Below are 24,860 nucleotides of genomic sequence, written 5' to 3'. Positions count from 1 at the left end.
CACCAAGATTTAAGAAAGATGTAGAAAAACTAGAAAGGGTCCAGAGGAGGGCAACCAAAATGACCCAGGGTTTGGAAACACCACCCTATTAGGAGAGACTGAGAAAACTGGGCATGGTCAGCCTTGACTGAGAGGGGACATGATATCCCTCTATAAGTACCTCAAAGGCTGTCACAAAGAGGAAGGTCAAGATCTGTTCTTGCTGATGCCAGAGTGTAGGACACAGAATAACCAATTCAAGTTGTGACAACCCAGATTTAGGCTGGACATCAGGAAAAGCTTCCTCACTGTCAGAGCAATACAGCAATGGAACCAGCTGACTAGAGAGGTGGTGGGCTCTCCCACACTGGAGACATTCAAAAAGAAACTGGACAGCCATCTGAGTGGAGTGGGATGGTGTAACGTGGTGTCCTGCAACAGCAGGGGCTTGGACTCAATGGCCTTCAATGGCCCCTTCCAACTCTATGATTCTATGATGGCCCCATGTGACTCTTTCCCCTACTGAAATATACTTTCCTGAAGAAACTACTAGACAAGTACCTTACCCATGTTTAAACCTGTGTGTTCCCCAAATCCCTGTTATCTGTTTAACAGTGCAACCCTGTACATGTTTACTCATTAGTGTAATGGGACTTAGCCCCCGGGCAGGTACAAAGGATTGTAGCTTAAGAGAGGAATCCTGTGTATGCTAGACAGAAAAAGAACTCCTTCACCTCCCCACATTCTCCGGTCTAGATGACTGTCTGGAGAGTGCAGGGAGCTGCAGGAACTTTTTCTCTCCAGCCGTGCATAGGATGTACCCTGAAGCTCTCCAAACCAGCCTATTTCTTTTCAGCTTTGGTATTTCCGATGCTCTTAAAAACCAGGATGCAAGCTCTGATTGCACCAACCAAATTGTTTTCATGGGGGTTTTTTTGTATATTTATTTCCCCCACCATTTCTAGTTTTCTGTATCCTTAGAACATGCAAAGTTAAATTCCTATATTTATCTTCAGCTTTGGCCTCCTGAAAACAGTTTGGTTCCCTGGGTATAACCCACAGCCAGACCTTCTGTCTCCCTGTAATGGTTCTGTGGCAGGCTTGCGCTACTTTCACAGTGCTAAGTAATGTATTGGAACAAAACAAAACACCAGCTGCTGGAAAGCGCAATGAAATCAGTACAACCAAACCCTGCGGCGTTCAAGGAGAAATGAATGCATCAATATTGCTGGATCGGGGCCACAACAAGCACTGTGCAATATTCCACTTGCAACAAGTCATATCCTTTTCAGCCCAGCTTTGTACCCTGCACATCCACAGCTATCACGTATCAGTGCGGAGTTTTTTCCACAGATATCTGAAAAGGGTATGCCATTATAAATTTGTTAGTCAGAGAAAATGTGACATCCGAAGCCTAGTAAACTTTCCTGGTCACATCAAAGTGGCAGAAGGTTAGGAAAACAGTTCTGCAATTGCAAGAATACAGTTTAAGGTCCAGGGTTATATATACAATTGCTGTTATATGACAGAATCACATCCATTTTCACATGCCCAGCTCATTAGAAAAGATAGATCACTACTATGTACTTCCAAGGCAGGGTTAGCCACTGCCAAGCTATCTGTAATTGAGGCAATTCTTGTTCATTATTCAGAAGACTTGTATCCTGCCTTTATAGCACAAAACTCAAACCACTTGAAATATTCCAGGTAGAAAACAGAAACTCGGCCATGACACCATAATGAAACACAAGAAGAGCAAGCAGCAGATCTGCTAAATTTAGTCTGCATCTAGATTCTTCTCTCTAGTGAAATCAAACAACATTTAGGCTAGAGCCCTGTTTCATTTTAACCTTGTTCGTAATTCTGGAGACCCACCAAGTGGATTCATGTGCAGTTTCTGGATTGTTTAACCTGGCAATTGCTGGAGATGAGAGAAGCAACAAGTGCATTGCTGCCCACATGCTCCTGGTTGCTCTTTCAGCTCCTTTTAACTGCTCAGGAAATGCCACATTTCTAGTTTGAACCCTGAAGCTCTGAGCTATTTATGGGTTAAGTTTATGGGTTGCTGGTGGTTCGCTGCTGTGTTAACCAAGGAATTGCAGCATGACAGGCAACCTGGCTTATTGGTAGGCAGTGCCCAGCAGGGTGGGCACCAAGGGTGGGGACAGTCGCACCCCCACTGAGGGCCTGCACCAGGGACGAGACCTCCCTGGACTCGCTCCTCCTTTTCACCCTCGCAGCCTCCTTGTTTGCCTGCTTCTCACTCTGGCCCAGACAACCCCAGTTGTGGGAAGGAAGGCAGGTAGATACCGCTGCCTATTTGCTGTCTGGCTTTCCACTTGTCGAGCAAGCAAGTGGTAGCAATGATGAGAAGAGGATCTGGGGCAAGAACTGTGGGGCTGGTGACAAGGGTGGAGAAAGGGCAGATTCACTGGGGGAGCAGCTCACTGAATGTGTCTGGCCCACTGCCCCCCTAAAGCCCGTAGCCGGCACTGGGTCCATGGTCAGACAGAATAATTTCAAGGACTACTTCGGTATCAGCCCCCAGTATCCAGTCACAAGAACTCAAGAGTGTAGCATGAGGTGAATGAAGTTGGCATAGCTTTCAGTGTCCAACAGCCAACTTCATTTTTGATCTGTTACCCCCAGAAACTAAAATAAAGTTGGGTGACATTGCTGTAGGTCTGTACAACTTGTGAACCTCCAGACTAAATGCAGTCTACCATACTGGCCTCAATGAGCCTCCTGTCCGAAGCTTGCTTGGGGCTGGAAAAGTTCTTTGCATCAACTGAAGCCATAGATGAATTTCTTGTTTAAATGTAAGGAACATTTAAATGTGCTGAAATACAAGCCACCGTGGGAAGACTTCAGTGTTGAAAGGCAGCTAAGAAATATATTAAAATAAGCAAATATCATAGCAGCGTGTTTAACAGCTACAACACACAGTAACAGCATAACAGCATTACAATCCCTAAATAAATAGGCAGGTAGTGACAGCTAAATAAATATTGGCAGCAGTTACAGACAATTAAATTACCATGGCAGCAAAGGCCCTTTGAGATAAGAAAGAGCTCTACCAGAAGCAAACAAGATAGCTAACCTAATGTGGGAAGAGTGTTTTGGAGACGGGGCAGCTACTGAAAAGACCCTCTCCCATGAGGCCACATGCCCCGTTGCAGGGGGCATGAGACATTATACAAGCCTATTCTTCTGCTTTTATTGACTACTGTTCTTTGTGGAGCTTCAACTTCAGTTTTGTTGTTTCTTGGAACAGTGGCCATATATATTTCATCAAAGGTTAGAGGAAGTTTACACTGATTTAAAGAGAGCAGTGCATCATTCAAATATTTCTGATTAAGACTCTTGCTTGGTCGTTCTTTCCTTAGCTTGTTCGAGAATGTGTACTATTTTAAGAGGAAATGAAGAGGAATGAAAATCATGCAGGTACTTCTTGTGCCGAGCTACGACAGCGTCTGTACCTTGCCAGAAGGGAACATGGTTTCATGAAATGGCCGTGTGTTCACATAACAGTCTGCGTTTGTTTGGCTGGCTTCCAGTTAATATACTTTGGGAATGGCACACATTTATTCAGGGGACAACACAGTGTACAGCTCAGTGCCTATGTAGGAAAAACTTGAACAAATGAGCTGATCTGTAGATGGATGTCGAAAACCTATCCTCTAGCACTGAGGTAATTGTTGCTGAAATGCAGTGGGCAATTACTCTTCTTTCTGGTCTGCACTTATGCTACTGAACAAGAGGCTGTTATGTGGGAAATGGGTATGGAAGAAAGGAAGAGCAGAGGACAGGAGGAAGATGGTGGAGGAGGCAAGTACCTTGGAGAAATCTAGAGAGAGGCACTAAAGGACTCCTGCGGTAATAACACAGAGTCCCCAGTGATTATGTATCTCTTTCCAATCTGTTTTATTAATTCAGTAACAAAGCAGTATCTCTCGTGAACAAATGACTTTGTGGCTTCACCACAGAATTCTTATCAGGCTCTAGGCAATTTCCTTAAGTTACAGCAGCAGCGGGAGGTCATAAGACGCAAACGACGAGGTGTCTCTGCTCCCCTGTCATGTCATAAGCCACTGAAAACCTTGTTGTGTTGATGCAGCCTTTCCCGTACATATCTTCCCCATGCTGGCTGGGGATGATAGGGAATGAAGCCTAGCACATCTGGAGACAGTGGTGCAGTCGTAGAAACTTAACTGCAGATACATCTCATGACCACCCTTTTAGCCATGCATTTTGGTTTTCCTCTCCCCTGGAGCAGGTCTTTTGCAAATCAAAAGGGTTTAATGGCCCATCCAAGACCAAACCACCTCAAGCTGCTTTGTATCACAACAGGGAGCAAGACAGGGATTCTGGGAAATCGCTCTATCCAGCAAACTGTAACAGTTGCAGCCAACCTCAGTGGTAACATGGAGACCCGAGGGGACTGGCAGAGGATGGCAGTGCCAGGCCTGCCGTCCTCTAAACCCTGGCACCACCGCACCTCTGTCCACATGTTATAGAAGCTTTGAGAAGTGTTGCCCTCCTTGTTTCAAGGAACCAATTCCACAGCGCTGCTGAGGACGGAGGGTCCCACCTCACTCTTCCGATCCTATCGGAGCCGAGGACTGGGAATTCTGCACCCATCTCATTGCCTGGCTACAGGTTTCCCAGGAGATACTGCAGGGGTTGATGCAAAGGTAGCAAGGGAAAAGTCCAGCATGTTGATTCTGAAAGAATGGGCAGCTCATAGCACAAGCCAACATGTCCCAGAATGGCACTTGTCATAGAAAATACTTAATTTTAAGGGATAAAAACTCATGTGCAGAAACTGTATGACACACTCATGAACACAACATGCCAAATTCCATTGCTACAGTGTGGGAAGGCAGTTTTGTGTTCTTCTCACATCTGCAGTACAAGATGCGCTCTGAGCAACACTGACCTAGTTGCCACTAAGATGGTAAACCCATGAGATGGCATGTTCCACATATAATCAGTCCATGCAATTGATCCATGCAATCAACCTGTGTGATCCCTGGAAACAGAAACTAGCATTTCAGGATGCAGGCACAACTAGAGCTCCTTTCCCTGGCAAGCGTATTTCTGTGTGAAAGGATTTCTCCCCCTCCCACTCAGCACATTCGGTCCATCTCATGAGGCCCTGCCTGTTTTCAGACATGGGACAGCCCAAGCATGAACACCTCAGGGACAAGACTATCCCTGGCAGTTATCAGTGCAAATCTCTGTGGCAGGGATCTGGTCTGTGCGCAAAGCCATAATGTGGCTGGACTGTAGTCCATGCGGCACAGCATAGTCAGGTCCATCTGTGAATGGGTATATGAATTCCTATCTTGCCTTTTCTTTACTTGTCTACCACATTTGTCTACCACATATGTTGTGAGCCGCCCCGATTATGTTGTGAGCCGCCCCGAGGCTTCGGCGAATGGGGCGGCATAGACATGTTTTAATTAATAAATAAATAATAAATTTGTATCCTGTTTTTCCTCCATGTGTTCAGGACTTCCACTTTTCCTTTGTTTACATGATTTATGTACCACTTCATATTCTGTTATGGAGATGTTGGTGTGGTGATCAATAAAAGAGAAAACAGATAAAGAATTTTTCAAAATGTTAAAAAAATCAAACCCAGACTTCCCCTGGCTTTCCGGCTGAGGAGACAGGAGAGGTGCAGCTCAGTAGCCCAGTGGCTTTGCATGCAGACCCCAGGCTCAGTTCCTGCCACCTTGAGAGCTGCTGCCAGCCAGTGTTGACCATACTGGGTCAGATGAACCAAGGATCTGATGATGTTAAAGTAGCTTTCAATGGGTGAGTCCAGATCCCATATCCAGGGTAGGCTGGTGCTTCTTATGTTAGTGAGGCTCCCCATCCACTGCAACTTTTATTTTGAGCTTTATAGGAGCTATCCATGTGTACCACAGTGATGGTTATTTTTAGGACAGAACTCAGCACCATGGATAATTCCTTTAAAGCTCAAAAGAAAGGCTGCACTCGATGAGGAGCCCCACTGATTTAGAAGGCACCACCCGCCCATGCTGGTATCCTAGGTAGTACCCACCAGTAGCTTTACTAACCAATTCATTTGAACAGGGCCATCGGCAAATATGGCACTTGACTGATTCTTTTGTAACATCAGCATCAGTCCACCAGTGTGTCTGTTTCTGCCTACCTGCCAGACTCAAGTTGCATTCCTCTTAAATGATCAACATCACAATGTGGAAGTCTTCCCAGATCCATCCAGCTATGCCATGTGAGGCCCAGCTATGGCAAGGAGTGCCCTTCATCAGTGAGGCTGGTAAGACAGTAACCTCAGATGATTGTATACATGGACTTGACCAGATGGCCAATGCAGAAACCAAATAGTTTATGTAACTGGAAGCAGAAGGTGGAGAAGCTGCATTCTTGCTGCCAAAACTGGGAACAGACTGCAGTAGTGAACATCAACTCTTAATTTCAAAACTCAGAGTCAAGCCAAAAAAACATTAAAAACACCAACAGATACATAGTGCCAAAATATAACTTAAGAAATATCCTTAAGAAATATTTAAAGAACAGATTTGTATTGTTCAGTTTAATTAACTGCAAGCCAGAAGGATTGTAGACTGAAACTAGAGACTATATAAGAGAAGAATCCCAAAAGACAATTCCTGTAGCAGCAAGAAAGAAAAAGCCTAGATGGGGGGCAGAAGAAACATTCACAGTTGCAACGTACAGAAGAGAAGCAAAAGGTGACAGAAATAGGGTCAGAATCCTGAATGCAGCTTTTCAGCAACTATCACATAGAGCCAAAAAGCACTATTACAATGATCAGTGCAAAGAAATAGGACAACAAAAGAGGAAAAACAAGAGACCGCCTCCAGAAGTTTCAAGAAAACAAAGGGAAATTCAACCCTAGATTAGGAATGCTAAAAGAGAAAAAAGGGAACACAGCATCAGACCATAAGAAAATAAAGAGAAGGTGAAGGAATATGCAGAGAAACTATATAGAAGAGGTAAAAGGATGACAGACCTCTTTGAAGTGGAATAATATGAAGAAGAGTCTGCAATATTAGAAAGCGAAATGGAAGCTGCTCTGAAAGCAATTGCAAAGAATAAAACACCTGGAGTAGCTAGAATACCAATGGAACTAGTCCAAGCTGCAGAAAATGAATCTGTCCAAATCCCAACAAAATATGTCAACAAATATAGAAAACAAAACAATGGCCCACTAGCTGGAAACATTCAATATATTAGACGCAAAACACAGCAGCCACCACAGGACCATTACATTCATCTTCCACGGAAAGTGATGCTCAAAGTGTTGCAGCAAAGAACGGAGCAAGAAATGGTGGGCATTCAAGCTGGATGGAAGAGGCACTATTGCAAATATATGTTGTCTACTGGAGCACACCAAAGAATTTCAGAAAAATATCAGTCTATGCTTTATAGACCACAGCAAAAACATTGACTGTGTGGAACATGAGAAGCTATGAGTGGTCCTGAAAGAAATGGGTGTACCTCTGTACTGGACTGTCCTAACGCATAACCTTATCATGGACAAGAAGCTACAGTTAGGACAGAATATGGAGAAACAGAATGGGTTCCCATAAACAAAACTGTCAGACAAGAATGTACTTTATCTCCCTATTTGTTTAATCTGTATGCAAAACGTATAAGGAAAGCTGGGTTAGAATCAGAGGGAGGAGTGAAAATTGGCAGAAGAAACATTAATAATTTAAGATGCACAGATGATACCAAATGACTACAGAAGGCAGCAATGGATTGATAAAAGCAAATGAGGACAATACAAAAGCAGGACTGCAGCTGAATATTAAGACAACAAAAATCATATTTACAGAAGAATTAAAGAACTTCACTGTTTGGATTGAAGAAATGGACATTGTGAAAGATTTTACATACCTTGGTTTGGTCATTGATTCAAAGGGAGGTTGCAGCCAAGAAATCTGAAGAAGACTGAGACTTGGAAAGGAACTATAAATGATCATCAAGTGGAGACCAAGATCAAGACCATCCAAACCACTGCATTCCCAGTCACAATGTATGGGTGTGACAGCTGGACAGTGAAAAAAGCCATCAGGAAGAAAATTGATGCATTCAAAGCATGGAGCTCGAGGAGAGCTTTGCAGATACCCTGGACTGACAGAAAGATGAACAAGTGGATCCTAAACCAAATCAAGCCAGAGCTTTCCTGAGAAGCAAAAATGATAAAACTGAGGCTCTCATACTTCAGATCCATCATGAGAAAGCAAGATTCCCTGAAGAATCATATTAGGGAAAGCTGAAAGCAAAAGACGCAAGGGAAGACCAAATATGGGATGGATCAAATCATAAAGAAAGCCACAGCCTTGAACTTCAGAGAGTTGAATGGAGCTGTCATGACAGCACATTTTGGAGGGCCTTCTCTCACATGATCACGTAAGTCAAAGATGACTTAACAGCACATAACAAATCATCTAGAAGTTAATCTCAATGTCACAAAACTGTAGCCAAGGAGAGCCAGTCAACTCTTTTGAGATATTCAGAGTAATTAAGGAGGTAGAATTAGCCTATAAAATTTTTTCTAATGATTGACCAGACCACTGATCCCAGAAAACCATAAATAATGAAGATTTTGCTCTGTCTGAATCTTTTTAGCATTATCTCATCAGCAGCCAAAGATGCTGATGCTCTGTTTGTTGGGCCACCTTCTTTGCAATACACTCTGCATCTGCTCTGAAACCCAAGATTCTGTACAAATAGCATACAAATAGCTAAGTTAGATTGACTTTATTAAGTGTGTGTGTGTGTGTGTGTGTGTTTGCTGGCTTCCCCTGTTCTTTTTTGAACTCCTTTCTGCAAATAAAATGCTTTTTATAACTTGCCATTTTGCTGTATTTTTTTAAAGGGGACTATCTCGGTAAAATATTCTCCACGTGCAGGACTGTGTGGTTGCTAAGCTACTCCTTGTGCTCTTGGGAGATTTCACAAGGTTTTATTAAGTTTTCTGTTTGGGGGACTGTCAGCAAGAAAATCCAACGTGCCTTTCTTTCTCCCCACCCTTCCCACATCTGGGCTGAAACCTTTGGCAATATGGAGAGATCCTTCCCATTTCTAAATAGCCTAAAGTCTACAGGGGAAAATCAGCCCATGGTGGCAGCTGATCAGCAAGTATTTTGGGGTGTAGAATGACCATTGCAAAGAAGAAGTCCTCCAAGAGGGAAAGTCACCCAAAAGCTCACCAAAATCCATAACATCTAAGATTGAAAACTGTTATGCGTTCTGTCTCCTGCTCAGTTGGGACCAAAGTCACAGAAAGTACAATAGGACAGAGGTGGATGATGGATGTAGAGCATCCATTGGCAGAGACTGAAGAACTTCAGCATCCCTCATTTTCTAGGTCAGTGCTGTCCCTCTACAGTCCCACATGGTGCACATGCTTTTAACAGGCCTGCTGCTGGAAGGGAGAACTAGCAAAGATCGCTGACCACCAAGACAGTCCTGTGACAGGTTGTCTCAGCACTGGGATTGGGGAACCCTAGCAAAGCTACTTGCTGTGATTAGAGGCGAGAGCCACTGGTCACAAAACTACACCACTTCTTCTCCCTCCCTGCTCACCTCATCCTGGTGTTTTCCTTCTATGGAGAGCTTGGGAAGAAACGCAAACTCAACCCAGACAAGATGGAGGTCCTGTTGGTTGGCGGATCAGGTTTCGGAGAGGGTGGATTTGACCTGGTCCTGAATGGTGCAACACTCCCTCTTAGGGATAAGGTCCACAGCTTAGGAGTACTCCTCGACCCAGAGCTTTCTTTGGAAGCTCAGGTGACAGCGGTAGCGAGGAACACCTTCCTTCAGCTTCGGCTGATTAATCAGCTGCGCCCCTACCTGGAGTACGACTGCCTGGCGACGGTGACACACGCGCTGGTGACTTCCCGCCTAGACTTCTGTAACGCGCTTTACGTGGGGCTTCCCCTGAAGACAGTCCGAACACTTCAATTGGTGCAAAATAGAGCTGCCAGGTTGCTGACGGGGACGGGGCGTTATGCTCACATGACTCCAGTCCTCCATCAGCTTCACTGGCTTCCCATTGAAGCCCGGGCCCAATTCAAGGTGTTGATTATGACCTACAAAGCCCTAAACAGCTTGGGTCCTGGCTACCTGAACGAGCGCTTACGTCCGTATATGCCCGACCGCCCTTTGAGATCTGCGGGAGAGTCCCTTCTCCGGGAACCCTCCATGAAAGAAATTAGGAGAGTAAGTACTCGGAGGAGGGCTTTCTCTGTGGTGGTGCCCAACCTATGGAATTCACTCCCCAAAGAGGTCCGCCTGGCACCGTCGTTACTGGTTTTTCGGCGCCAGGTAAAGACCTTTTTATTTAAACATCATTTCAATTGTTAAAACATATGATCTGGCCTGGGCAACTTCTTCTTCCTTCTCTTTCTCCTCCTATATTTTTATTTTATACTGATAATTTTAATTTTGTATTTGTAAATCAATGTATTTTTTGTATTTTTATATTTAATAGTAATTTATTATGTACTATTGTATTTCAATGTATTTTATCATGTTGTAAGCCGCCCCGAGGTTTCGGCAAGGGGCGGCATAGAAATGTTAATAATAATAATAATAATAATAATAATAATAATAATAATAATAAAGTCAAATGCCAGTTTCATTCCAAATCCCAAATCTTCACAAGTGTCCAGATTTTGAATACCTTGGAAGAGCTCTGGTTTGATACAGACATCTCTCAAATACAGCCAAATCAGTTTGGTGCTGGAGTCATCCAAATGTTGCTGTATGCCTCTAATACTCTCTCTCTCTCTCTCTCTCTCCCCCCCCCTCAAAACTACATACAGTGGATATGGATCAAAGTCCCCTTCCCAAATCAGTCTTCCTGCTAAAATGCCATCCGAGGACCGCTATCCTTTCCTCATGCAAACTGGGAACCGCACTGCCACCAGCCATGCTGTTTGTTCTTCCCATGCTCACTTAGATCAGGTGGTTAATGTCCTTGGTGAACTGTAGGGCAGGCAGTCACTCAAGTGCAGGTCAAGTGCTTTTGCAGGCATTACTTTGGCCTCCTCTGGTCCCTCATGCCAATATCCACCCTCCTTTCTGCCACTACTGCACCCATTAGACTCCCCCTCTCACTGCTACCACTACAAAGGGAAAAAGAATGCTAATGCTAATTTACACCTCTGATTTTCGTTCAAGGAGCCCATGGGAACATATACAATCATCCTCCCCTGCACTTTGCCTCACAACAGTCCTGTTGGGTAGGTTAGGCTGAGAATCAGAGACTGGCCCAAAGCCACTCTGTGAGCTTCATGGTCAAGCAGGTCTCCGCAGACCTACCTCCGGGTGCTACGCCACTCTGGGTCTCCTTTGTTATTTCTTCCCCTGCCTGACTCCAGGCTTGAATGGCGCATGCATCCTTTAGGTCCAGCGGGCACCGAGGGAACAGAAACTCCGCCTCTGGAGAGCATATTTCTGCAGGTCAGAGGTGAGTGGGGCAGGCAGCAGGTGGAGTACAGCAAAGGAAGGAAATATCCTCCGGCCTCCATTCAAAGGTAGCTAGCTGGAGCCATTTCATTTTCAATTTTTTGTTCAAATATTACCATTTTGCTCTCATAGGGTTTTTTTTTCTCTTCAGTAATTTGAATAGGCCAAGATAATGCATCATGCGAGGCTATGACATTCCTATTCTGTTGTTCCTGATAATTCCTGGCTGCAGCAAGTAATAAATGCTTCTCCTCTTTGAGGCCTGCTTCCATCTGTATGTTAATAAGAAACAAGTTCTTTTTTCCTTCCGAGTTCTCCCTACAGAAAAGATTCTTATTTCTGTCTTTTACACACAAGAATTCAGGAAATGCCCTTCCCTAGAGGCAGACCCACCCTTAGTCCACCTGGCCATTACTGACAGTGGATCTCCAAGGTTTCAAAGTGCTTCCAAGCCCATCTGAAGATGCTGGGAATCAAACTGGAGAGCTGCTGCATATGAAGTGTGCAAACATGTACACATCTAGAAAACTAGTGAGCTGCATGCACACAAATGTGTTTTAAATGGTGTGTGAAATCAGTTTTGAGTCAACAGCTGCTTGAATGAGTAATACTGGGCAGAGTTCCACAGTTTATTAACTTGCATTCTCTGTCACTTTCTCTGCACCCTTGGCAATAAATGTTGTTGACAAACTAACAACAATCCAGACTCACCTTTCCAACATCCCTTTTGAGGAATGAGCAACTGTAACTTAAATTCTAATTCAGCAAAAGATCCAATCAAAACCATGATTCTTTGGAGGCATTTCAAATATTTTTGAAAATGAATAAAATTTAAACAGTACAAGTTATGCAGACCTTACCTTGGTCACTTACGCAATCATACAGTAGTCTTATAGACACCCACTCCACAGCTCTTATCTCCCCCCCCCACATTTAAAAAACAATTAAAGTACATCACAACAATAATAATATAACATAACAAAAACACAATAATAAAAAGTAGATAATAAAGTGCCCCCACCACCCTGGAGACTAATGCTACCACCATTCACATACCATAACAATTAATAATATATAATATACTTCAATTATTTCCATATCCCCTTCAGAAGTTCATACAATCTTGACTGGGTTCACAGCCTTTACCTTCTATCAGTACTGCTTTTACAAAATCTTCCAAAATTTAATTATATTTATTTGCTTTCATTAACCCCCTTTTAATTTTTATTTCTGTCGTCAGGTTATCATTAACTACCATGTTCCATATTTCATTATACCATTCATGCCTTTGCAAAACCCAATTCTGTTTCCACCACAGCTCTTATCTTGAGTAACTAAGTATATGCAAGGGAACATAAATTAAAAAGTATGATTCTACAATGCCTAGCGATGGTATCAGCTGAGGCTGACATACTTTGGGTACATCATGAGAAGGCAAAACTCGCTGGAGGAGACAATCATGCTAGGGAAAGTCGAAGGCAGAAAAAGAAGGCCAAATGTGACATGGATTGACTCCACTAAGGAAGCCACAGCCTTGAATTTACAAAAGCTAAGCAGGGCTGCCATAGATAGGATGGCTTGCTGGCTCACAACAACAACAAATATCCAAATGCATTGGTTTTAAAACATTGCAATTATTATGTTGCTATACAGTAAGGATATGATGCAAAAGGAAGTATGATGTGAATGAAAAATGAAATGCTCTGGATACTGCATTTTCAGTGGAAAAGTTATAGGCCTGCAGATCCATCAGTGTAAAGTTAGTAAAGTTTCATTGTTTCCTTCAACTCAACACAGTACCAAAAAAAGTAACTAACTGCTAGAAAAAGGAGGAGATTTTTTTTTAAGGAAAAAAAAAAGATGTTCACAGCATTCAAATTCATCAGTACAATTCAGGTTCATTATTTTAACCATTAGCCATGCATTATAATATATATTATAGTCACATCCATATTTGAAAACCATAGATATTTAACATAACCAAATATCATGATGCTGTAAGCTACTAAAAGCTAAGTTGTATGCCAGACCTCAAGTATCTGGAGGAGATGGTTACAAAGTACCTCAAAAGTCTTCCCACTGCATTATAAATGTCCGCTATCTCAAAGCCGGCTACGATAGGTTGGCAGTGGTTTTAGAAAGCATCTCAAGGTGTGAGCCAGCACAGAACAACCGAAGCGGACTAAGGAGTGAGATGGTAGGCTTAGCAATAACGAAGAGGTTCATGCCATGCCTCTGGCAAACTGGGAGAGATGCTGACAGTTTATCTCCAAAACTGCCTCATAGACAAAGTCCAAGTAGGCCTGGGAAGAAAACAAGGACTCACCTAGCAGCAAAGGCCTAGGAGTTCATCAAGGATCTTTTCCAAGAAAGGTCTGGTTCCGACACTGTTTCATGGGGTAAGAGAATAGGTATGTGGTCCTCAGCAATACCACGGACATTATATGGCCTATAATGCAAGATCTCCATGTATATCCAATGGCTTAGATTTATTTTTTTACCCTTGAAAAGGAAATGTAGATTTATACAAAGTGGGCAGCTGTGTGTCTTGGCCTCCATACAGGAGCATCCCCAAAACAAGTTATGGAATGTGAGTTGGGATGCAGAAGACATAGGCCTGAACCTCTGCCAGGTGTAGACTGTTGTTTGGGTAAATGCAGGACAAGGGCCAATATGAAACCCACAGGTAGTATAGCATGCATGGCTATCAGGTATAGCCCAGTCCACTTCTGAGGGAGTATGATGCGCCCTTCAATGATGATGATGACGACGACAAGAAGTGGCACATATTTATATAAAAGTTGTACTGCTCATCTATAGCTTTCAATGAAAAGGTGGGTTTACGTACTATGATTTACATGGAAATGCAGTACATCTCACCAAAGTAGAAGACTATGACCAGATGACCTGTGTGCCTATTCTGTCTGTTGCCATGGGCAGCTTCAAGGACAACAGATGGAATGGCCTCAACGGTCATGCTTTATCTTCTACTTGCACAATCCTGTGCAAGGTCAGACCAAAGAAAGGCTTCTAACTCCCAGCATGCCCCAGCCAGCAATGCTGCACAACTGGCTGAGGGCATGCTGGGAGTTACAGGCCTTTTTTCAGTCCGACCTTGCATAGGATTGCACCTTAAATATAATTTCTTCTTTAAACTAGGCTTGCTCTTCCGAGAGAGCACACTTTTAGAAGGTGTCTTCTGTCAAGCAGGGCCATGCCCACCCCAGGATTCTCGTGAGCCACTAAAAGGGTTTGGCTAAATATGATTCAATTGTTACACTTCTGTGCAACGGGATTATCCTGCAGGGTACTCTAACCTCATGTCAAGTTCTTTTTTGTGATTGTCCAGAGAAAGCTGCTTCCAGCTTAGTTACTTTCAGTAATTTTCAGCACTGGGTACAAATTACTACAATCATGTTTCAATTCTCTTTTCTTGGTACCACTTTTTTTCCAACACAAGGTAATATCACTTGATATGGGTGTTTCTAGAATCATGCATGCATGCAAAATTATGCTATAGCTCCTTTGGCAGAGGTGGGTGGAAGAATGAGGAAAACACTTGGATAAAGAAAGAGGGGATTGATTAAGTTCCTTATACTTCATTATTTATTTATTTTTTATTTATTTAGAAAATTTCTATGCCGCCCCATTCGCCGAAGCCTCGGGGCGGCTCACAAACATAAAAAACTTCGTTAAAATAATATAAATTAACAGTATAAATTAAGTATCATTGTCATTGGTGTTTTCTGTTCAGTTTGCGAATACGTAATGCAGATGTCTGAAATGTGCACTAAAGAGTGAATAAAAAGGTTGATGGGGAAGAAGGAAGGAAGGAAGATGGCTCTACTAAGAAGCAATGTGTAGAGGATCAAACCAGCACTGGAGTAAAGGAAATGTTTGGCAAATTAAGCATTCTCCTCCCAGTTACTTAACACAGTAATTTGTTTCCTACTTTTGAATGGAATAGAAAAAGTACAGAATGTTTCCTGCAGTCTAAGTTAGGGTTAGGGTTAGGGTTAAGGATGGCCAACCTTGGTATCCAATAATTATTATCCCCAGCTCCAAAATTATAATCCCTGGTTTTCAGTAAGGGCTTCACATGAGCTCCAGCACATCAGTGCATACAAATCTATGGACTGATGTTTTACCTGCAAAATCCATGCAGTGCAATGCACAGCATCTCTGTTTCTTACTGTCTGAAAACAGTTTTGACAGAGCATTCGAATGGGATTGCTTCATTCCCAGTCTATACAGAACAGCTGAGTTTAAGGAAATCACTTACACAAATAGGACACAGAAAATAAAATACAGAAATAAACAAACATAGATTCTACATACTCTTATTAACTGTGCATGCAGCACTTTCCCATTTGGTGGCTTTCTAAGCAAATAAATTAGGGAAAACAAACCTGAGGCTCTGCATGTAAGTGACTTGAGGAGTAAAATCATCCCCAGACCAAGTAAGGTTTTAACAAGCATCCTTTCTTCTCATTCCTTTGAGTGCTTCCATGCTAATTCTATCACCCTTATTCTTTTGAGACATGTCACTCCAAGCAATTATCCAAGATGTGGCACATTCCTTGCACCCCACAGCTCTAATGCTCAGCCTGAGAGCCGCTTCACACGTTAGGGAGAATCCAAGCCGCGTGGTCAAGAAGACTGCATGTGGGAGGCCGGTTCTCAAGAGTGAGCGAGCGAGCGAACCCTCTGCACCATTTTCCGACCTCACAGCGTTCGGAGTGGTGGAGCCAGACAGGGACCAGAGCGCTTTTTGCTGCCTCACCCGCACAGAGCCACTGTACTAAAAGGTGGGGCCCCAACCTACAGCTTTGGATGGCGTGGTAGAAGAGATGTGGGGGGAGAGAGTTGTCTACATATGGCATCCATCCATAATCACTGACTTTTTGACCTGTGCCATTCGGGCAGGTAATGAACATGGTGAAACTCAACACTTACGCTAGGCAAAAGCTGCTTTGCGACTGGCAGTGGGCTTGCCCTCTGTCAAAAGGAAACCGGTCCATCGCAGCCCAGGGCGGGATGGACCAGGCAACAGGCATACGTGCTTCGGCTTTTGTCCTCTCCCACACACCTCTTCCAGACTGTACAGAAGGTTAGTCATTCAGTTGCCGCTGGCAGCCGTGCGACCGTCATTCACTTCACTTTGCCAAACACACACTGCCACCCCAGCGCCTGAGGAGATACGGCTGGCAGCGCTCAGCTTTCCCATGATCATTATTCCCTTCTATGATTATTCGCCAGTTGCTGTAACCCAACCTCATAGATGGGTTCACTTTTTTAAAAGGAGACTGAAACTTGACAAATCTTGTCCAAACCCCCCTTTTCCATTCTAGGTGCAGCCCTGTTGCTTGCTAGCATAGGAACTGTTGCGAGAATAAGCTGTGGGTAAAGGATGCAGGGGCAGAAGTGGCATCCTTGAAGGACTATCAAACTTCGCTTCTCCCCCCTCCCTGCCCCCGAAATGCTTTGTGGACATATTGTAAAATCCTCATCAGAAAATCTGTCACAGTTTTCTTCCCCACCCCAAATTTACCAGCAGAGTATCTAATGCTGAATTTCCAATTGAACTTTATAGCCCCCACCTACAAGACATGATTAAGGATGCAGCATTTCCTACACTCAGTCCCAGGAAAACCTCCTCTGGAGAAGACAGGAAAATAAGCACATTTCTAGGAACTTTCCCACCCTGGCACTACAACAGACAAGTGGGGAAAACTGATAAGAGGTAAACAAACAGGTAATCTAAGACAGTGTCCCTGTCTTAGGTTTCTAAAGCCGAGACTGATTTTATAAGACACTTGCAAGAGGCATTAAGCTTTTCTGATCAACAGACAACTGTCGGTGTGGGAACTGCCTTTCATCGTTTCCCAATCCAACCCAGTGGTGGGGGATGTCAATGGATAGGAGGCACAATACCTGTCGTAACTCCACCGACTGTAAGACATAGTCTTGCTGCCACTCACTCCATCCATTCTCTGCAGCTCAGTGCTTGCCTGTACTCGCCTGCAGTCTCCCTGGTTGTCTAGTGAGAGGAACAGCTGAAGGAGTTGGGATTTGTTTGTCCCCCACTCCCCCCCCAAAAAAAAAAGAAAGAAAAAGAAAAAATGGAGACACCTGTCTCTGAAAACCCAGACCAATTGGAAGGATGCTGCTTGAGATCTCCAAGCAGTGAAAGGTGGGGCTAGAATTAAATGCACAGCAACCAATTTAGTAGAGCTTCACAATCGAGGGAATGTACCATTGTCTTTCTAAGAGCAGGGGTTCCTTCTGAGCTGTGATTCATACATTTTGCACCAGTATCTAGAATATAGTTTCAGCAGTTTGTGTGGTGAAGCACTGTGTAGGTTTCAGACAACAGGGCTAGACGGATGTGCGCTAAACCCATTGTATGAGTCTGCAGCAATTGATTTAAGGGATGCAGCTCCTGCTAGAGTGTTCCTTTGTTATTTATCCTTGTTTCCACAGATACAGCTCCATCTCTTTTACATCACTTTTCACTGGCCAATAGAAAAATCCCTAGATCTTTCAAACACTGCCTTCAGATAGACACGCAGTAATGAAGTCCTCTGCGTACCTCTGTAATAAACCACAAAGCCCAGTGCAACGTCTTCCCTGGTTTATCTTTATGCAGATTTGTTTTCTGCCAAGGGACTGGTTCGAGGAACTCTGACCTGAGTAAAATGAGAGCCACAGCAAAGGCTTTGCTTTCGCTGCTCCACTGAGAACTGAGATGACTTCTGATGTAGCAGCCAAAGGGAAGAAATCTACCACTGAAAAGAGTGCAGAAGAGGACAGAGATGTGCAAGAAACTTGCATATGCTAGTTGATGTGTGTAGCAGGAAATAGTCACTAATAGCAATGTGATACATCTCTCCATCGTGGAGGGGGCTGCAGCCAGGCGACCTGTGTGTCTGCTCAAATTGATGCCCAAGTACTTACTGCTAATGGGAAAATTCCGATCCCCCTTTGAGGGGTCTACCTTTATACGCCAGGTTTGAACAGGACACCCTTCCTGACTGAGCAGGGATGGGCAACAAGTGAACCTTCAGATGAGTTGGCCTACAACTTCCACCCTACCACACCCCTGGGTATGCTGGCTAGGGCTGGTAGGAATTTGAGGCCAACGCATCTAGAGGCCCACATGTTGCCTACTCCTGAAATAATAGGTGCCTTCAAGCAGAGGACTGTCCTCTGTGAGGTAAGACACATGACCACCCTAATGAGAACATGGTGGAAATACTTCCCTTGTTTAACATGGCAGGACCTTGTTTTCACTTTCCATGGGACAAACCTTGTATGAATAAGAACAGTGCTTCGTGCACACACTACAGCCTATTTTTAATTCCTTAGCTTGTGAACAATAATTTCCAAAGGAGAATGTAGATATGCAATTGTTACCTTGTATCAGGGGTGCGAAACATGTGACCCTGCAAATATTTTGGCCTACAACTCCTATTATGCTATACCATTGGCTGTACAGGCTAGAGCTGAGGGAAGTACTCTGCCAAAACATCTAGGACCACAACCTCTGGACCATAAGTTGCTCACCTTTCCCTTACATAGCTTCTAAGACTGGTATAGACTAGTACAGATGACAACTAAACTGAAACTCAATCCAGACAAGACAGAGGTCTATTGGTGGGTAGTTCGAGCTCCTGGGTAGGTGACTTGGACCTTGCCCTGAATGGGGTTGCAGTCCCTCTGAAGGACAGGGTCCACAGCTTGGGAGTGCTCCTCGACCCAGAGCTAACTTTGGAAGCTCAGGTGACTGCGGTGGCGAGGAGCGCTTTCCTTCAGCTTCGGTTAATCCACCAGCTGCATCCCTACCTGGAGGACAATTGCCTAGTGACAGTGACACATGCATTGGTTACTTCCCGGTTGGATTTCTGTAACACGCTCTACGTGGGGCTGCCCTTGAAGACAGTCCGGATACTTCAGATGGTGCAAAATAGAGCAGCCAGGTTGCTGACGGGGACTGGGCATTATTCTCATATAACCCCAGTCCTCTACCAGCTTCACTGGCTTCCCATAGAAGTCCGGGCTCAATTCAAGGTGCAGCTTATTACCTATAAAGCCCTTAATGGCTTGGGACCTGGATACCTAAAGGAACCCCTTCTTCCATATTTGCCCTCCTGCCCCCTGAGATCGGCAGAAGAGGCACTCCTCCGGGAAGCCTCTGTGAAAGACATTAGGAGGCAAAATATCCGGAGGAGGGCTTTCTCTGCGGTGGCGCCTTGCCTTTGGAATGCGCTCCCCACCAGGTCCGCCTGGCGCTGTCGTTATTTGATTTTCGGCGCCAGGCCAAGACTTTTTTATTTCAACAATATTTTAATAACTTTTAATATTAGCTATATAGGTTTTAATCTGCAGCCAGGGTGGATCTGGATTTTATTTGTATTATGTATTATTCTGTTCTTCTTATTTATGTAAGCTTTCCTGAGGCTCTGTGAAAGGACGGCATACAAATATTCTAAATAAATAAATAACTAGATAGATAGATAAATAAATAAATACTAATCTCTGATTATCTCAGAACTTGATGAGTCAATATATGAGTCTCTTTAAAGCAATCCCTCCCAAATATTAGCAATTTGAAAAACACACCCTGCCACAATAGAGTTGGGGGAGTTATTATCTGATAGCTTAAAGTAGATTTCCAGGTATTTTGGACTTCAACTCCTAGCATTTCTGACCAATGGCCATATTGGCACAGGCTTTTGGAACTTGAATTCTAAAATATCTGGAGATCTGCCTTCTTTCCTCCTTTACTTCACAGATATGTTGCTAAGATAAAATGTGTGAATTTCTTGAAAGTGTGTGGGATGCCACTGTAAGAAAATTTAACCACAGAAGGATAACTGAGAGAAAATAACACCTTACTCAGGTAGGAGAAAGGTATTTTAAGAAACCATGGGTGAGTTTGCATGACATGGCAACCCACCCTGTGAATAAGATACACAGTAGGGGTTGTTCATGGAACAATTTATGGTGCAGGCAAGAGATGATTGTGGGGACTGTTCCTCCTCCTTCCTCCTCAGTCCTCCACCTAGTACCCCAAGAAAGTATTGGCATTTATGGGAGCTGTCATTTTTGACAGCTGTCAAAACTCAGGTTTATTTTAAAATTAGTTTTTTGACAAGGACATATGCATATACATGTGTAGATGTCCCCACCCAAAAAACTTTAAATGGCCCATTCAGAGAAAGAGAGAGAGAGAGGGAGGGAGATTTTAAACTGAAGCCTGAGTATTGATAGCTGTCAAAACAGCCCCCCTAAATGGGTTAGCTCACACTATTCCACTTTCCCAAGCACCTGGAGTCTCAGAAAGAATGAAAAAATAGAAGGCACTGACAACAGGCAAAAATAAAAACAAACTAACTGAAAAGACTCACTGTAAAGAGGGTAATTATTCCCCACTCACTTTTGCAAACTGAAATCCCTTGCAGCTCTGCTTCACCTTGACAGTGCACCTTTTGAGAGCTGTAAAAAAAACCCCTACAAAATAAAAAATCCTATTTGCAGTTTTTTGGGTCAGTGTTTATGGTTAGTAAACCATAATTTGTTTACTAACTTCAGTTTGAAGTTTATTGAAATAAACTTCAATTTGACAGGAGGGACCTTCCAGGACTTTGCTCCAATGAGGCTGTCATTTTTGGATACCCACCAAGGACGCACTTCCACAGTTGCCCAAGATAACTTTTTTTAAAAAAATAACAAAAAATATTGTGCAAATTTCTTGCACTTAGAAAAGGAGATGGTTAACCACTGATATTGTGCTACTTGGCTACTTTGGATAGGCTGCCATTGGCTGTGTCCTCAGAGATTTCAGAAAGTGATCTCTGAAAAAGAAAAAAGTAGAAATGTGGAAGGGGGGGGGGCGGAATCATGGATAGCATAATAGGGTTGTGCTCACTGCAGGCCTCCAAGCCAGTGATAGCCCAGTGAACTGCTTGGGCATCAGTGGGGTAGCTGTCATTTGCAATAGCCCAGGTGAGGTCAGCCAAAGTGGAAAACAGGTTTTGCCACTCTTAGCAAATGGTTCACCCGAAACTTCCATCCACCCATGATCAGGCATTCAGTTTTGCAATGCCCATCGGGTGTCCAGCAATTTCTAAAACAAACAATGGGTTGCCATGCTGGCTTCTTTTGTGCAAAAAAGCCCCTCTGCAGGGACTCATCCAGCATTAAAAGACCCGCTGTAGCCACCCGTGGTTAGTTATGGGTGATAAGTTATCATTTTGTGTGAACTGGGACAATGAGCCCATTCACACCTAATGCTGAATCTGCAGATAAGCTGTCATGAGTGTCCATTTGCCAATCCACATGACTCCCAACAGATTATTGGGCAGATGGTGGCTTGGAATACCCTATTTCCCCTTCAGTTCCCCTACCTGTTTCCTGCACATATCCCAGTGTTCTTTGCATGGCGATCTGTTGTATCTCTACATCCTTGTCCCCTACCTGCTCTGATCAGTCCCCCCACCACTTTTTTTGAACTCTCATTTCATTCAGCACCTTTAAAATATGCTTTGTAAGTGTGTAAATGGGATCTGTCTGTCTGGCTGGCTGCCTTCAATTTTTGTGTATCCTTGCCTTGAGAATGTCTTTGTAATTGTAGTCTTGCTATGTGACATTCAGTTGTCAAGGGGAGTGCCAAGAGAAGTCGGTAACATAAACTGCAAAGAGATTGATTTACATGCGGTTGCAAAAGAGGAGGGGAAAAATTATACTAAGAGAAAGAAGGAACCCATTTGCTCAATTCAGACGCATTGAATAGAAAAATGGTAGGAAATAAGAGCTCCTGAAAGGAGATTAACCATTCTCTTGCTGTTCTCCGGCAATTCCAGAAGTCAGAGTTGTTGACTGACCCCATCTGTTGTGCAACTCATTTTTGGAGCAATTATTGCAGGGGCACCAGTGCCCCCTTGGTTGACTTCCCATTTCTCACTTTGCACACATTTCCTCTCCATTTATTTTCCAGTCTTTAAATTAGTATAAGTATTCCTAACAGTTAACCACTCCCTCCCAAACCTTAGAGGGTGGCTGAACAGGGCGGAGCCACGGAGGTGTCTGCACCAGCAATTTTACCCCTCACCCTCGGGGCCCCATTCGCTCCATCCCATGCGGCCACCTTGTAAGGGGCTTTAAAAAAATGTTGAAGAGATTTGTACAAATCCACCGAAGCACAATAACAGCAGCAGTCCCGTCTCCAAAAAGGAGCTGTGAAAAGCAGGGGCATCAATTCCCACTTCTGGGCCTCCTGGAGACTTGGGGAATTCGTGAAATGTGGCAAGATGCTGCAAAGTGTCAGTCCAAGGTTCAAAAGCAGGACTTTGCCAGGTGGGAGTTATTGTCCCGACCCGTCGCCCATTGGCGTTCCTGTTCAGAGCCCTTCCCCATGTTCTGCCCAACCTGCCTTTTTCGTTTTGTTTTTTCTGCCTTGCAGAAATGGGTTCCTATTTTCACCTAGTATGGCTTTTCCCCTGGAGCTTCACAAATATAGGCAAACTAGCCTTTCTGCAGTCTGCCTTGTCAATTCCCTTGTATGTGGCATACTCCACTTTGGGTGTATTTTTTCACAGGAGTGAAATGGTGTTACTGAGAGGCCACCAACTTGGTTAATTCCCACCTTTTGCATGTATCTTGTCTTTCAATCAGAGGGCTTTGCGTTGCAGGGAGGCTGGTGCCTTACCCAAGAGATGCCACACTGGCTCTGCATGATATGCTGGGTTGTTTCACGCTTGGTGAGTTACAGGGTGTTCCGGGCACCATTTTGAATAGCGGTCCTTGATGGGAAAGAATACCCCTGTCAAGTGATCTGGGCTATTTTGGGGTAAACAGAACTTTACAGTGGCACAGTAAAGCTGCAGAATGGTTTGCAACATCCTGATGATGAAACAGCATTTGCAGGCATATACTTTCTAACAAAGAAGTGATGGATAGTTGTTTATTTTGGCAAATTCTGTAGACACTCCATGTAAGAGGAAAATCCATTTATTATACCAGGGTTCTTTCCACAGTGGAGCCCTTTAGAAGCCAGAAGCACAAGTAAAGCAATTGTTCCACTGAATATGGTGATATGTCTCCATAAAAGTTGTACCATGGCCTCCAGCACAGTCCTGTTGACTCAGAAACAAGTCTCATTCAACACAACGAAACTTGCTTCCTAGAAAGTGTGCTAGAATGGCAGCCTTCCCCATGTTTTTTTTTAATTAACCAGTACTGCACTTGCTCAGCTGTGCACCAGGAGGAAAACAAACAAGAATGTATGGTTGTCTGGCTGCTGAAAACTGATAAGGACTGGACATGCCAAGATCCCCACGACCACAGCCCACATCAAATGCCTTTCTACATGCACCAAGGCCAAGCTGAAGAGGTGAGTGGATAGAGGAGATGCCAGCCCCAGAGTGCACAGCAGAGACCCCTCACTGAAAGGGCAATGGCTAGATGGGAAGCAGCCAAGGGTCTGTTCCTGCAGGCGGCTGGGTCGGACAGGCACGAAGAACTGGGCACTGGCCAAGCTGAACCTTGCAGAGGGAGGAGAATTCCAGTGCTGGCTCCCTCCACCAACTCTCAGGGCCTGCCCTGTCTGCAGACAGAGTAAGGTGCCTGCAATCCTTAGAGTTTGATGGGCTTGCAGATCAAGCATAGAGGAAGAAAGGAAACTTCCTGCCTTTACTTTAGACAATGCTGATAGGCATAGAATTGCATCCTGAGTAAATGATGTCCATTGCAGGTTGAATGCATATCCGGAAGCAAATCCGGAGAAAACAAATGCAAGTAGAATTTGTTTGTTTGCTCCTTGTTTTCCCAATGTGCTGGGCCCTTGGCAGGTTCCTAACCGTACCTACTCATGACACCAACGCTGGCTGATATCTCTGCTCTTACTCTCCGCCTTCAGTTATAGAGAACACCTGAGGGCTCCAATATACAGAAAAGTCAGTATGAAAACATGCAAAAGACAAAGGTAGCCATGCAGGTCCATGCATTTAATAACTGCCAAAATTCGGGGAAAATCATGCCTTCATTCCTTTCTTAGGACCAGCCAAACTGCAACAAAAATTGTGCATGCATTCAGGTGCTCCAGCACTCCTTACCAGAAACAGAAACATTCCAAAGTTAAGCCAGATCTTGTGGGCCCAATACCTGCAGTTTCCAACTGGTAACTGCAGACTGAATGCATATGTCACAGGTAGGTGTTGTGGGTATTGGCTTACACAAAGCATTCTGGGGGAAAAAATCCAAGGTGGACCCTCATTTCTGAAGACAGGAAGGCCTGCTGCTGCAATTCAGATCTGTTCCTTGCTCTGCGCAGAACACACAAGTGCTGGTGCAGGCAGAGAACAAACAGGTGTTCCACTGGAGAG

Source organism: Varanus komodoensis, unplaced genomic scaffold, assembly GCF_004798865.1.
Source record: "Varanus komodoensis strain SLA01 unplaced genomic scaffold, ASM479886v1 scaffold16, whole genome shotgun sequence".
NCBI classification, from domain to species: domain Eukaryota; kingdom Metazoa; phylum Chordata; class Lepidosauria; order Squamata; family Varanidae; genus Varanus; species Varanus komodoensis.
This window is presented reverse-complemented; position numbering follows the sequence as displayed.